The sequence below is a fragment of the Prionailurus viverrinus genome, unplaced genomic scaffold (assembly GCF_022837055.1).
Source record: "Prionailurus viverrinus isolate Anna unplaced genomic scaffold, UM_Priviv_1.0 scaffold_51, whole genome shotgun sequence".
NCBI classification, from domain to species: Eukaryota; Metazoa; Chordata; class Mammalia; order Carnivora; family Felidae; genus Prionailurus; species Prionailurus viverrinus.
Window position 1 is genome coordinate 1,991,698 of NW_025927614.1, and position 14,503 is coordinate 2,006,200.

Genomic DNA, 14,503 nt, shown 5'->3' on the forward strand with positions numbered 1-14,503 from the left:
CCGGGATCTCCTTGCGGCCCCGCCCCCACCCCCTGCACGGCTTCCTCGACGCTTGGCGCCCCCGCCCGGCCGGAGGTCCCCGGAGGAGGAGGTGGCCGGGACCTGCTGGGACCTGCTAGGGCGGGTGGGGGTGGGGGTGGGGAGGCGAGGAGAGGTCACGGCCCCGACAGGCCGCCTACGGGCTTGTGCTTTTCGATCCGGCCGGCTCGAGGGGCTTGGGATTCCGGGGAGCTCCGGGGGTCTAGGGGCCCGGAGTCCCAGGAACTCCAGAGTTCTCGGGGGGGGGTGGGTGGGGTGGGGGGGCCCGGGGGACTCGGAAGGTCTCAGGGTCTTGGGGATCTCAGGGGCCGGGGAACTCCAGGACTCTGGGGTTCTCGAGGGCCCAGAGCGGTCTCGGGGCGGGGTGTTTGCCTCAGGATCCCGGAGGATTCGGGGCACCGTGGTCGTGGCCCGTTGGCGTGGGCTCCCCAGGAACCGACGCCCTGGTTTTGCGTTTTCTGCGGCCTACACCGACTCTGGACTTGTGAATGCAGCGAAATCTTAATGAATGAGTAATGCGACAGCAGAGTCGTCCGCGGGGTGGGGGCTACCAATCTCCCCACCCCGGCCCCGGCCCCGCCCCCGGTCTGCGAAGCCAGACCCAGGTCTGTGTTCCCAGCCTCCCCGCCCCCCAGAGGCTCCCCGGGTGTCTGATCCCTGCCTCCTGGGCTCCTACTCCCCCCGCCCCCAGCCAGCCTCAACTGTCAACCTCTCTCTGATGCCTTGGCCATCGCTTTCTGCCTTCCCAAGTGCTTCCCATCTGCTTAAAACCCTCCTGTCTCCATTCCCCGGACATCTCTCATTGCCTGTTCTGTTGGCTGACTTCCCTGCCTGCCTCCCCGCCCAGCTTGTCCTCAAGATTTTGCCCTCCAGCCCTTGCTCTTCCTCCCTGAAGTCTCTCTTTTTTTTTTTTTTTTTTTTTTAATTTTTTTTTTTTTCCAACGTTTATTTATTTTTGGGACAGAGAGAGACAGCATGAACAGGGGAGGGGCAGAGAGAGAGGGAGACAAGATCGGAAACAGGCTCCAGGCTCTGAGCCATCAGCCCAGAGCCCGACGCGGGGCTCGAACTCACGGCCCGTGAGATCGTGACCTGGCTGAAGTCGGACGCTTAACCGACTGCGCCACCCAGGCGCCCCTGAAGTCTCTCTTTTAAGGTCCCCTGACGGTTGCCTTGCATGGATTCCTCTGAAAAAACAGATATTTCCAGTCCCAACTTCTCTCTCAATGCCAGTCTGACATTTCCAATCAATTGTGAAATGCCCACCTGTGTGATTGCAGATGTGTCAAACCGGGCATTTCTAAAAATCAAAAACTCGTCTTCTCCCTGTAAGTAGACCTATCCTCACACTGCCATGCCAGAGGGCAACCCGCGCCCTGACTCCCCTGCAGACTGCAGAAAAAGGACTTGCTAAGTCTCAAGAACACAGGGCAGAGAAAACAAAGCCTGATCCAAGGCAGAGGGTTGCAATTAGCCCCACAAAGTGCATTAGGAACATCAAGGGGGGGCCGGGAGACAGAGGTGTCTGACAGAGGAGAAAGTTGATAAGGGAGGTGCATCTGGACACTTACTACTGTAACTTCTGCTAACAGTGTGGCGACTCCCTCAGGTAACACATGTCGTGGTAAGCCTATGGACTTGTGACCATGTGCTGAGCACTATTCGAAGCGCTTAACTACGTATTAACTCACTTAATTCCTACAACCCCACAAGGTGGATGGGTAAACCAAGGCACGGGAAGCTGCTCCTTAGCCTGTGGTCAAACAGTTAACGGTGGCAGAGTTGGGTTTGAACCCAGGTGGCCTAGCCCAGCATTTTTGTTCTTGACCATTAGCTGTTCTGCTTCTCCGTCACCTTCTCAGATCCTTTCAACAAGTCCTATTGTTGTTACAGAAACTTCCTATGTTCTGAAGTTGAAAATAATTTTGAATCACGATTCTCTCAGTTATTAACTATAATGCCCTTTTTTGTGTTATCAGGAGGTTAAATATGCCTCCTATGTCTCCGTGGCACTTGCACAGAAAGCCTCTGGGATAATCAGGACTCTGTGGCCACAGTCACCTGCTGAACTGCTGGACCAGCCCCACAGAGCTCTGCTGGTGCCCTTCCTCTCCCTCGGGTGCCCGTGAGTTCCCTCAGCCTCTCCCGTCGCCCTCACGCTTATGTGGCCGGATCCTCCTTGAAAATCCAATATTTAGGTAAGTCCAACCAATCCTTGGCTTCAGACAGACAACTATCCTTTCTTGAGCTCCTTCCTCCCTCTAGGCAAAAATCGAACAACTTCTTACATTTCTACAGGTCATTAACGTTTACAAAGTGCTATACTTTTTAGTATCAACAGTATTCCCAACAACTTTGTGGTGTGGGGTTAACATAGGATTACAGGTTTGCTTCTCCCCAAAATCACATGGCTCTAAGTGGCAAACAGGATGGGACCCCACTGGCCTGTAAATGCAATCGTTATATATAGACAGTATATGGAGGGGACAGAACTGTTTAAAATGGTAATAATAATATAAAGTCAATATACGTGATGTTGTTGGTTTTACACAGAACAGTTGAAGCCTACTTGGTCACGTAGAACAGAAGAGGAACCGTTCTTTGAAAGAAACCCAAAACAGGACTCTTGACAAAGAGCAAATACATTAACATGTGTGTCAGAAAAGAAATGTGAGGTAATTTTGTAAATCTTATCAATAAAAAACTGACAGGCCTTTCATATTTTTACTGTTCTCTCATGAATTTGGAATCATATTTGCCAAAAAAACAATAATCACTTGCCATGGTGAAGAGTCCAAGGCCTCAAATCCCCACCCCAGCTCTGCCCTGTACAAGCTGCATGTGCTGTGGTGGGTGAGTCAGCTCCACGGAGCCCTGGCCCCTCTTTGCCAAGTGGAGAAATCATGTCCACCCCCAAAGGATTGTTTACGGTGATTAGTTAAGGTATGTGCACAAAAGCATAAGGCATAAAGTAAGAGATGTTAATATGAGGGCTGACTTTAACATAATTTTATATGAAAACTTTATTGGGTCAGCACAAGATAATGTACTTCATTGCCATGAAGCATATTAAATGTTAGATATCTTTTTTTTTAATTTTTTTTTAATGTTTATTTATTTTGGGGACAGAGAGAGACAGAGCATGAATGGGGGAGGGGCAGAGAGAGAGGGAGACACAGAATCAGAAGCAGGCTCCAGGCTCTGAGCCATCAGCCCAGAGCCCGACACGGGGCTTGAACTCACAGACCGTGAGATCATGACCTGAGCTGAAGTCGGACGCTTAACTGACTGAGCCACCTAGGCGTCCCACTTTTTCTTTTTTTAATGTTTACTTATTTTTAGGAGAGAGAGACAGAGAGAGAGAGAGACAGAGAGAGAGAGGGAGTGGGGGAAGGGCAGAGAGAGAGGGAGATGCAGAATCCAAAGAAGGCTCCAGGCTCTGAGCTGTCAGCACAGAACTTGACACAGGGCTTGAACCCATGTACCGTGAAGTCATGACCCGATCCGAAGTCGGACACTTAACTGATTGAACCAGCCAAGTATATTAAATGCCAGATTTCTTACCAGAGATTCTCGGCTGCCACATGTGGCAATGAAATCATCCCTCTGAGCGCGTCGTCATGCACAATCTGAGTTCTTTGCTCGCTTTGTAAGGGACAAGAACCAGCACACGAACAGAAGAGACGTATGGAACACCCTCCGGTCATCGTGCGTCTATGGGTGTGACGTTGGGGGAGGGGCTGTGGGAAAACGAGGCCACTGGCAGGAGCTGCGCAGGCGGGAGGCGTGTCTGAAGGCCCAAGCCCCGCGGTCCGGAGCCGCACAGCCGGGAGGAGGTGCCCAGCATCGCACACCACCCGCGTGGTGATGAGAATCATCGTCCTTCCCTTTGCACCTGCCCTTTGCCTGGCTCAGCGTGGCTTCCTGGGGACAGGTGTGTGTCCCGAAGCAGTAAGAGGCAGCTGGTGTCTGGGGGCCCTTTTAGAGGAGAGTCGGAAAAGCCACCTGCAGCAAAGGCAGGTCACCAATTCTTGAGCTGATTTCCACCGTGTTTGAAGATGTCTGGTGACTCGGGCTCCTCAGAGGGTGAGCCTCGTGGCAGAAGTAAGCCTTGGCTGTGGCGAAGGACCCTCAAGGGTGCCCTGCGGTGCTTTCTGGCGACTTCGGCCAGTTGGGGTCCGTCACGGCAACAGGCTGTCTTCCATGCCTGTTGTGCGGAATTGGTCTTCTCTGTTGTACTTTCTTGTTGCTGTGATTCTCACAGACGAAAAGTACGTTTTGCAGCAGAATCTGTGCCTGGGGAATGTGATCAAACTTCTTGCCTAAAAGGAGCCTTTGTGTGGGTGTTCGTACTTCGCCTTGCGTAGCTGTGCGGTATCAGTGTTAGGACCCTGCCCGTCCGTGAACACTTCTGATCCACTGTCCACAGGCCGGTGGCTTGGCGCAAGCCTGCTGTGCGGTCACCTTTCGCTCACTGAGTCACCATCACGGGACCTTGACCACCTACCTGCCCCTCCCGTGCACCTCGTGCAGTGCTTCGTGATGGGGCTGCCGTTTGCTGTTCCGGACGGGCCGGCCACACCTTCACGCAGCGGGACGTGTCCACCCTGTGGTGCGGAGCCGCCTCCTTCCTCCTGCGCTCCAACCTCACCACCCACAGTGTTTGCCCTACGAGTTCCTTCTTTCAAGGAACGGTCGGTTAGGTTCGTCTTTCGGAGTCTGGGGCTGTTACGGCACCGGTGGCCGGCGGAGGCCTGGCTTAACCTGACGGCCCAAGGACTCTCTGCAGCAACTCACTACTCATCCTCATCCGGAGAACATCTGGTTCTGTGCTACAACTTCCCAGCTAGAAGTCACTTGTTCACACGTTTCAGATACGAAATGTAAAAACCAAGACCCTTATTAGGATGTGCTACGGCACAGCGATTGTGGCCCATTGTGTCGGAGTCTCGAAAACGGCCACAGGGTATGTCTGGGGATACCCAGGAGCCCCCGTCCTGTGTGGGAGCGGCATTCCCAAACTTTTGGGGAACGCGGCCTGAGAAGGCTCGTAAAGCTGCAGACCGTCCGTGAATGCGGGGAGAGTCAGAATGCCTTCTCGGCCTTTCTGACGGAGGCCGAGGGAGCCAGAAGGGAGCACAGATTCAAGATGCGGCTGCCACAACCCGGTGTTAGAAACACATTTGCCCACAGTGTCAACCCCACACGTCACCAGCACCGCTTTGTAGTGAGGTATGCATTGTCATCTGCCGTCTTGGTTTTGGCCACAATTCGCCTCCCTGTGGAAGTGATGTGCTGTAAGAGAATCCGAAAAACCAAAACGCGGAGCCCCACCAGACTCCAGGCAGTGGACCAGATCTGGACGACGAGTGGAAATACTTTGTGGTGCCCCAGTGTGAATAATAGGACACGAATCACAGAGGGTTGTGTCTTTCCACCTGCACGCATCCGCTGCTTGCCTGAGGCAACGGGAGATCATGTGTTGCTTGTGAGCACCCAGTGGTTCAGATCCAGCCCCTATGACCTCTGGGGGGCTCTCCACGCTGGTGTGAGAATGACAGCACCTGTAAGTAGGGTGTGAGCTGATGGAAAGCAGTGTGCTGTGACCACAGCCCAGGACACACGTTACAGGTGACCAGAGGCAATTGTTCGAATTTCTCAGCAAGGCCCCTGGTGCAGCCAGCCGGTCCAGCTAACGTCACCCTCCTGAGACCCAGGTCTCGAGGGTTGTTCCCACCCCGTGCTCCCCAGTGGAGCCCGAAGGCCAGCCTGCGGCCGGCGCCCCTGACCCCTTGCAGTCAGGAACCTCCTTCTGAGCACCAGGGCGTCGGCTCTTCTGGCCTTGACCTGTGAGGCTCTCCTACCAGCAGGCTACGCAGCCTCCTCGCGACAACAGAATCACTGTGGATGACGTCCACTCACCCACAACTGAAACTCGCGCTACCAGGAAGAGCCTCGGGGCTTGGTGGCTGGCCAGTAGACTGCATAAATACAAGACTCCACGTGGCTCGGCTTCACGCCAAATGTCAGAAAGGGAAGGCCAGTGTGCCCCCCAACTCTTGGGCTTGGGGAGCGTGCATGGAGTGAGACCAAGAGGGCAATGAGTGAAGGCGGTGTGGAACAGGATGGTCTTTCCCTTCTGTGTGACTCCTGCCGAGACCCACACGGCGGATGGCGAGTCCCCGAGGGTGGAGCGCCTGGGAGCCACCTCTCAGCCGGATGCGGGGCTGGTGTCCCTTCCACCCTCCAGAGGAGAGCCAGACGGCCACATTCATTCCTCTTGCTACACTCTTGCTCAAGGTCAGCACGAGGGGCCGCGAATGCCGCTCACTTGTGTGGGGAGGTGGGCGCCCTTGGCCGCCGGGTGAGTGGAAACTCTCCTCGGATCGGCTGTGGCCACGGCCACGCTAGGATCCCACCCTCGCCCACACTTTTGACGGGGCGACTTTTGATTGCTGCATTAGGCAACGCTTTGTGGTAAACATCAGGGTTGTCATCAGGAAGCGTGCCACGTTATGCTTATGACTTTAAACAACCCAGTTTTCAAAACTACTTTGGAATCTGAGTGAACGTGAACTAGTCCACGTCTCCGAGGTGACCTGGTGCCAAACACTTCTCCGGGTTGGAGACACTTCCCAAGCTTCCCTGTGGGCCTGTTCTTTGGACTCTTGTCAGCAGCTCCCCCAACTCTGCTGATGAGGTTTCTGATATCGTTGGACTGTTCCAGAACATTCCATCTCAGAAACGCTGGCAAGCCTCCTGGCACCGAGAAAGATGCTGCTTGTGAGTGACTGTCAGCCTCGGCTCTGCATCTGGAGAACCTGGTTACCTTGGGGTCTGTCCCCCTAAAACCCCTCCAGACTCTTTTCTGCAGCCACCTTGAATCTCATTCCACCCAGTGCTCACTGCACAGAAATCAGACTCTGAACTTGCCAGGCTCCTGAGTCTGGGTGGAGTCTGGAGATGGGCCGGGTCTGGGTTTCCCATTCTGCAGAGCCCGCCGGACTCGCCTCGCCCAGGCAGTGCTGCGCCCCAAAGCCTCTTCCAGGCCTGGCGCCCTCCCCCAGCTCCCCCATCCTACGGCAGGTGCTGCCCGGCAGAGTTGTGGCTGCCGGGGACCGAGCAGGGGGACACGGAGCCGGCACCCAGGCGGCCGCTCCCGGAAGCTGGCAGAAGCATGCTGCTGCCCGTGTAGACGCCTCCTGGCATGGAAGGGCTGGGCCAGCGCCGGAGATGGGAGTTCACGCCTCTGTGCGGGTGCTTAACCTTTCCTGCCTGTTGACTTAGGAGCGAAGCCAGTCAGGAAATAGGCCCGAGAGCCAGAGGGCACGCAGCCCACGTCAACTCAGTACCGACGGAGCACCCATTGTGCTCACCCCTGACATCCTGCACTGCGCAAATGTCCCCAGCAGCAGGGGACTTGGGCCACAGAGTGAAAACCCGCAGCGGTGTGAGTCTGTGTTCTCCACATCTCATACCTGCCAATACCTATATTTTCAGAGTAGATTTTTGAAGAGCAAACAACCGTGTATCACAGAGTAAGATGTACACCCCAACCCAAGGATCTTAGAGCAAACACGGTGAGTGAAATAAGGAAGTTACAGGCAGGGCACGAAGGGCGGTCTCCAGAAGAGGGGGCTCAGGCGGGGTGGGACCTGGGCGAGGGGTCCCAGACACCTCCCCGCACGGTTCCTGGCAGCGGCTGGGCTGTGACGATGGTGCTCTCACTGGCTGGTCTCACACGGCTGCGTTTTAATTCTGACGTCCAGGCCGCCACCCACCAAAACTGGAGCAGAGTTGGTTATATATATATATATATATATGTTTTTTTTTTTTTTTAGTTTATTTTGAGACAGAGAGAAAGGGTGCACACAAGTTGGGGAGGGGGAGAGAGAGAGAGAGAGAGAGAGAGTATTCCAAGCAGGCTCCACGCGGTCAGCACAGAGCCCGACGTGGGGACTGAAACACGAACTGTGAGATCATGAGCTGAGCAAAAATCAAGATTCCGACACTCAACCGGCTCAGCCCCCCAGGCGCTCCCCCCTTTTACTTTCTGGAGAAGCAGTTACCAGATCACTCAGAATGTGATGTGGCTTGCATTATATCCCTGCGGGACAGCATGGGCCCAGACCCTCCAGGCCAGGACTCCTAGGGACCTCTGGTTGACTTCTGCCTCCCTCCTGGCCCCACCCCTGCCTAGGCTCCTCCCGGTCCAGGAGCACCGGTGAGTGGCCTGCCCTGGCCTGCCCAGGCACTGTCCGCCTGCCCTCCTGGCACTGACTGCACACAGTACCGTGGTGGTTTGGGCGCCATCCGCCCGGTACCCACTGGCTCCTTGAAGGACAGACAGTAGCTGATTCACAGGCCCAGCTCTGTGTTTGTGTCAATCAACCAACCTTCACCGCTGGGAGGAGGGAGGTAACAAGGACCTGACTGTGAAGACTGGGCACCTGAGTAACTTGCTTTTTCCGACAGTCCTCATTTATATCAGTGCTCACAGTTGTGACAGCTGGGCAATCATTGGATGTAAATGGGCAGGTCCTCACTAGATTCTTTCCAAGGGCTCCCCTCTGGGTACCATGCCTGCAAGGTTGCAGGTGCCAGCACTCAGCCTGCGGCCCCAGTGCCTGGTGAGCGTCCGGGGCAGACACTCGGGCCTCGCTGGCTGTGGTGCGCTGGGAAGCTAAGTGTGCTTGCTGGGGACGGTGGGGGGGGGGGGGGCGGACACGGACGAGGTCCTAGTAGCTCTGCTATGTGTCAGGGGCGGGGCTGTGGGGACGGAGGGCCATCTGCCATCTTGTAACCCTGCGACCACCCGCACACCTGACTGTGGGTCACTCAGACCCCTGTTCCTTCTCCCCCCTTGCCCACCTGGGACTGTCGAAGCCCCTGCGCCCATGTGCACCGTGCACATGACATTGGAGTTTGTTCTTGGTCTGTCTGTGCATCTGTTCATCTGAGGTTCTGACTCCGAGGCCAGGAGGCCAGGAGGCCAGGAGCTGGGGCTGGAACGAGACACTGCTCCCCACCCCTCCCCCTCAGCAGCTGCAGAGCCTTGGTGAATTGTTTGCTTCACTGAACCTCAATGTTCTCTTCGAGAAACTGGAGATAATGAAAGCACGTACTGAGGCAGGAAGAAAACTGTCCCCAAAGACGTCCATGTCCTAGTCCTCAGAACCCGTGAGTGCTACCTTCTGTCATGGAAAGGGATGTGATTATGGGCATGGAGCCTTGAGATGGGGAGAGTGCTCTCGATCATCTGGTCCCCTTCTAATTATGCCCGTTCTTAAAAGTGGGGACTCTTTCCCCACTGTGTCACAGAGACATGTGGCCACAGAGGCAGGGTCTGAGAAATGACACGCCGCTATCTTAGAAGATGGAGGAAGGGATGTGAGCCAAGGAATGTGGAAGCTTCTAGAAGCTAGAGAAGTCAAGGAACAAATCCCCCAAGTCAGCTTATAAATCCGGGCAATGTCCGTGCTTTGTATTTCAGTATACCTCACAGTAGCTAGAATGGTGCTGGGGCCATAAAATAATAAAATTTAGAGATTTAGAACTGGAAAGGATCTCTCCGATGATTTTGTTCTACCACGGTAAGCAATGTGTTGATCACAGATGGATGGCTGGTGGAGAGATAGATGGGTCAGTAGATGGGTGCTTGCGTAGATAGATGGATGGGTGCGTGGGTGGATGAGTGGATGGACGAAATAGCTAGCAGCCTAAGGTGAGGTTTTGAGATATTTGTGGGATTTCTAAATAATTTCAATCCTTTCATCAGAGTTCAACCTGTCTCTTTTCCTCTCTTTGTAAGCCATACATAATAGAAAAGTTGACCGAGTTAACTCTAACCTGAGTTAAATATTGATCCTTGAGAACTCCGTGTTGAATAAGACCAAAACATCTATGGTCATTTACATGTAACACTCAGATATCATGTATCCTTCAGGTTCATTAAATGCATCAGAATGCACTAGATCCCAAAAGGGGAGGTGAAGAGTGAGGAGGTTTCCAGGTTTCTGGAGACGCACAGATTCACCTATAATTCATCTGTCACATGGAACATTGGCGACAGAAGGGAGAGGTTGAGAAACTTTGGGTAGTTCAGGATTTATTCATAGGCTTGGCACACTAGAAGACATGATGATCAAAAATATGGCCCTTAAAATACAAATGCCATGGGTTCTCAAAATAGTGGAAATGGAATCATTAATATTGAAGCACAAGAGAACCAAACAAACCGATTCTCCTAATTTCTGTTACTTCTGTGAGTTGTTACTACTCCTCTGGCCTTGCCCCCATTCCTAAATTGGATCTTTCATGACCTCAGATCAAGTCTGTCACTGTGAACACTACTGTCTTCAGAAAGCAGTCCAGGCTGCGGGCCTCCCACAAGGCAGTCACCGAGGACAGGGGCCTCCTTGTAGCCCTGCTACAGACTTGTCGCTGGCACAGCCCCCTCCCAACAGATGTTGGTCGAGTTCATGAACTAATCAGTTACATATTGTTATTTAGCCAGTTTCCATCTTCGCATTGGGACAGACCTCAAGCCCAGAGATGGTATGAGACTTGACACAGCTAGTTAATGGCAAACCACAGCTGGAATCCATGTCTGTTCATAACTATGCCAACACTTTTCCACCTTAAGATACTCCAGAGAGGGGGCTCGTCCTCTCCTGTGGAATGAGGCCAGGGCCCCATGGGATCTCATTGGACCATAAGGCTTCCTGTTCCCAAGTATTGGAGGAGTCTCTGGTTTATTAAAATCATTGGAGTCATTCAAGTTCCTGTTCCATTTATAGCCCAGCCATCAGATGAGCTGTGGTGGCCCTATTTCTGTCCCAGGCTCTTGGTGTCAGGGCTGGCTCCTTTGGGGTCACGGAACAGGATTTCCATTCCAGACTTGCACCACATAGCCCCAAGGATGGATGGCAGGTGGCTCAGAGCTAAAGTTTCCAACTGAGACGCATCCATTCAACGTGTGTTTATTTCATACTAACATGCTGGGCACTGCTGTAGGCTCTGGGGCACAGAAGTGAGCAAATCAGAAGCCCACACAATGGAACACTACACAGCCATGAAAAAGAATAAAATCTTACCATTGGAAACAACATGGATAGACCTAGAGGGTGTTAGGCTAAGTGAAGTCAGACAAAGAAGGAAAAATACCCTATGATTCCACTTACATCTGGAATCTAAAAAACAAAACAAGACAAAACGAAAAACAGAAAGAAGCTCATAAATACAGAGAACAAATAAGGATCTGCCAGAGAAGAGAGGGTTAGGAAATAGACGAACTAGGTGAAGGAGATTAAGAGGTGTGAACGTCCACTTATAAAATAAGTCAGGGGATGAAAAGTACATAGCATAGGGAATATCGTAGGGAAAAAAAATCCTGCAACTTTAATGAATTCACTTATCAGTTCTAATAGTTTTTTTGGTGGAATCTTTAGGGTTTTCAATATGGAGTATCGTGTCATCTGCAAAGAGTGAAAGTTTTGCTCCTTCCTTGCTGATGTGAATGCCTTAATTTCTCCATCTTGTCTGACTGCCGTGGCTGGGATTTCCACTACCACATTGAATAAAAGTGGTGAAAGTGGACATCCCTGTCTCGTTCCTGATCTCAGCAGAGAAGCTCTCAGCTTTTCACCACTGAGGATGATGTTAGCTGTGGGGTTGTCATACATGGCCTTTATTATATTCCGTCTATACTTTGTTGAGAGTATTTATCATGAATGGATGCTGACTTTAAAGTTTTCGCTCTGTAACCATGGAGTACGATTTTAGTTGTAGAATGTTCACATATGGGTCACGTTAAGAAAGTTTCCTTCTATTCCCAGTTTATTGAGTGTTTCCATCACGAAAGGGCATTGAATTTTCTTAAATTCTTTTTCTGCATCCATTAAGATGATTATATGTTTTTTTCGCCTCCATTCTATTAATGTATCATATTCCACTAATTAATCTTCATACGTTGAACCATTCTTGCAATCCAGGAATAAATGCTTCTTGGTAATGGTGTGTGATCTTTCTAATATGGGGCTGAATTCAGTATGCTAGTATTTTGTTGAGGAGTTTTGCATCAATATTCATAAGGGATGGTGGTCTATGGCTTTCTTGCAATGTCTATGTCTGGTTTGGGTATCATGGTAATTTGATAACTTAATTTTTTAAATCCTTGCCTTTTAAAATAAATTCCAAGGATGGGGTGAATATACCTTTCTACATAATTAAATTTGGTATATTCTAGAACAGGTGCAGTTACCTGCCTAAATGTACTTACTAAAAAATATTTCCCATTCCTAGTTTTGTAACACCTGAGAATATCACTTCAATTATTTCGAGGGGTTTTAACATATCTTTCAAAAGTTTTCAAAACAAAGTTATACTTAATTCAGCTTAATTAAAGAAGTCCTTTTTGGGGTGTAATATTGCAAAAATTATACGATAAAGATAGATATCAAATTTCAAATTTCCTTTTGAGAAAATTGCTTCCCCTAAAACATTTCCTTTCATGGTTTTAAAGACACGTGTCATACATTTTGACACTTAAACCCAAATCTGAATAGTTTACTTCAACCATTATGCAGAACTATTCCTTTTCTAAAAGGGTAAATTGCTTCTATTATACAGTTGCAAAATACCTGGGAAAAAAGTAATTTGCACCTCCATTCCTCTCTAACGTGTATTCCTTTTGCATGTCTATGAACTTCATATAAATTTATAAAATTTTATAGCATTTTCTGATATTACTATAGCCAGCCACATTAGCTCTTTTGAAATTAGATTTTGCATGGTGGGTCTTTTTCTTTTACTTTCAATCTATCTATGTCTTTAAGTTTAAAACATGCTGAAAGGGGCGCCTGGGTGGCGCAGTCGGTTAAGTGTCCGACTTCAGCCAGGTCACGATCTCGTGGTCCGTGAGTTCGAGCCCCGCGTCAGGCTCTGGGCTGATGGCTCAGAGCCTGGAGCCTGTTTCTGATTCTGTGTCTCCCTCTCTCTCTGTCCCTCCCCCGTTCATGCTCTGTCTCTCTCTGTCCCAAAAATAAATAAACATTGAAAAAAAAATTAAAAAAAAAACATGCTGATGTAGATAGAAGATAGTTAGATTTGGTTTTCTCCCAGTCTAATGATTCTATTCGAATATTCAGACTATTTCTAGCTAATGTAATTCCTGACAAAGCTGGGGTTAAGTCTGCCATCTTGCTCTTTGTTTCCATTTGTTCTTTATTCTTTCTTTCCTCCCTTCTTTCCATTAATAAGTAATTGTTGGTATTTCATTTATTGTTTCTATTGGCTTTTTAGCTGTGTCTTTTTTAAAAATATCTTTTAATGGTAATTCTAGTGATTACAATACACACCTTCAGTTTATCACAGTCTACCGTAAGTTAATGTTCTAAAACTTCACATTCATTGTAAGAAACGATATAATATTCATTTATTCCTTAGCACATCGCGTTGTTGTTGTTTTACTTTTATGTGCATCATAACCCCCCAATATGCCATCATCACCATCATCATCATCATCATCACTATTTCTTTATTTTTAAAAAATCTTGTAGTATTTTATTTGAATAAAGCCGTTAAAATGGCCTGAAACAAAATGATCAGCATAAAAGGAAATTACAGCGTCACTATATTTATACAAGAGGGAGCAGCAAGGGGCACATTTGGAAGTGCCTATAACACTGTTCGATCGATCCACGTTAAATACCATAAAAGTAGTCAGAATGCAGCGTCACATACATACCATTGAAAAGGAAAGGGGAACATTTACAGAGTTAAACTTTTGTATAACATGTGAGTTTTGATATGCTATGTTCAAGTTAGCAAAAAGCCTTACAGTTTGTGCGAAATGGTCGTGTGCCCTAATCTCACCCACCACTAGATCAAGACACTGAAACCGAGAAGAGTTGCTTCCTTATTTACAGCTTTATTCTTGACATCCCTCTTTGAGACCAAAACGACTGTGGAGCTGACTCGTACCTGGAGTAATTACAAAATACCACGGTCATAACAACGAGAGCCAAAAGGAGTATCGACCATCGTTTTACCTTTCGACTGCTGAGGTCACCTACAGCACAGTGCGGGAAAGCACACTCGTGCATTCACGAGTTGGCTGTACCAACCTCTGTAAAAATTTAGGAACGAGCACATCCGAGTAAATGGATACCTCTTTATGTCACAGAGTAAAATCAAGCATTTTCTACTTTACAATTATTTCTGTGTAAAACAAAGACAGAACTCTTGGAGGTCAAACAAGGAAAACAGATAGCAAGTGGAACGCACCGTTAAGTCATGAAACAAAGAAGAATCTGCAGTAGAAGTCAGGCAGTATAATCCACAACCTTTTTAGGGGAGTACTTATTCCCAGCAACCATCACATCTCTGGTAAGATCTCATTAAAAAAAAAAAAGTCACAGGTTCTAAAAAGTTAGTAATCCACTCTCTGAAATCAGATATAAAA

The 14,503-nt window shown here is 49.7% G+C and overlaps 1 long non-coding RNA gene across 3 annotated transcripts; it reads left to right on the top strand.

Moving 5' to 3' along the window:
- The first annotated feature begins 326 nt into the window (after window positions 1-326).
- Window positions 327-7,901, top strand: LOC125159582 (uncharacterized). 3 transcript variants are annotated; one of them, XR_007149823.1, is made up of 4 exons: window positions 327-644; window positions 2,019-2,237; window positions 2,593-2,714; window positions 3,607-7,901. It is a non-coding gene; the product is annotated as an uncharacterized LOC125159582 (long non-coding RNA). The 3 variants fall into 3 exon arrangements; XR_007149822.1 differs by lacking the exon at window positions 327-644 and having other exon boundaries at window positions 1,058-2,237; XR_007149824.1 differs by lacking the exon at window positions 327-644 and having other exon boundaries at window positions 1,058-2,237; window positions 3,694-7,901.
- Window positions 7,902-14,503: the final 6,602 nt, after the last annotated feature.